Source organism: Lycium ferocissimum, chromosome 4, assembly GCF_029784015.1.
Source record: "Lycium ferocissimum isolate CSIRO_LF1 chromosome 4, AGI_CSIRO_Lferr_CH_V1, whole genome shotgun sequence".
NCBI lineage: Eukaryota > Viridiplantae > Streptophyta > Magnoliopsida > Solanales > Solanaceae > Lycium > Lycium ferocissimum.
The window spans coordinates 29,733,643-29,735,126 of NC_081345.1; positions in this window are offsets into that span (position 1 = coordinate 29,733,643).

Genomic DNA, 1,484 nt, shown 5'->3' on the forward strand with positions numbered 1-1,484 from the left:
TGTATAAAACTTTAGTTATTAATATGAAGATTTGAATATTTTGATTTAAAATTCTAAAAAATTTCTACGTTAGAAAGTAGCCATTCTTCTTTCATAATATTTTCCACAAACTACAATATTTTCTAAGCAAAAATAAAAGCATCAAATTCACTATTAAAAAAATTTGGGGCCCTAAAATTTTGGAGGTCTAAAGCAGCGACTTAACTAGCCTCTCAAGCCACCCCTATCCCAACCCCATCCGAGTGCCAACCAACGTAGGCCTGGCCAAAGAGAAAGAGACATTATCGTAAGCAGCTTTGAAGTCAAGATTGTTAACACGCACTCTGATTTCTTTAACAGTATTTTTTTCAGAGATAAAAACTCTACAAACTGTGAAAATCATCAAAACTTTTCAAATTCTTATACAATCTTATCAAATAAACAAATCCTAGTTCATAACAAAATTAATACGCTACTAGAAGGCCTTTCTAAAAAAAAATAAAAAAAATCAAACTTTAGTTCAATAAAAAGGAAAATTAAACATGAGTTGTAGTGTAACACTCTTTAATATAATCCTCCCACATGGTTGGTAAGAGTAAATTTGTTATAAATACACTATCAACTTGCAGATCTTTAAATATTTGATATAAATAGTTGGTAAACATGGTTGGTGAATATATATATTTACCAACTTTTGGATATTTTTTTACAAAATATAAACTTATGGGTCAAGTTTTACATTTAAAATTTTTGAAATCATGATTCGGAATCCCAAATCATGCCTTTTTGGATTTAAAATCATGATATGAAGTTAAAATTTTGTGCAAATTGTATACACAACCGCATTTGAAATCACCATATGAAATTATGATTTTGTATCGCACATCCAAACGCATACTAATTTATTTTTACTCGTTAGGAGATTCCACCTGCTTAGCAATAAGTAGCGTAATACTACCACTCTACCGGCAACATTAATTGTAGCACTAGTAGTAGGGTTTTGAATAAATAAAGAGTGAAGAAACAATTTAAAAGATGATGCTTGACATGAGAATAAGTAGCATTTAAATAGGCCGGCCATACGATGGACGGAACTCACCACTACTGAAGTTGCTGCAAGTGGATAAATTCTGGCCGTTCCTAATTAATTAGTCACAATACATATGTTTATATAGAATTTATATTATTTATTGCACATCTATGGTATATTAGGATTGTCCCTGTTTTCCAACTCTTAAAAATAATGATGCAAGCACACTAAATATATTAGACATTTCTGCCTTTCATCCTCCCAATTTTTTTTGTTAGATGCCTTTCTAAGCTTGTTAGAGTTCAATTACATATTAGATTACATATTTGGGCCTAGTGATTATGGGCTGGTTTGTATTATATTTATCATTCAGTATATGCATTTGCCATTTGGTCACTCTTTGTTAGTGGGGTACGTAAGTAAATCTTCCTGGGTCGAAATAAAAGGCCCACTTCATTTGTAAAAAGGAGAAACT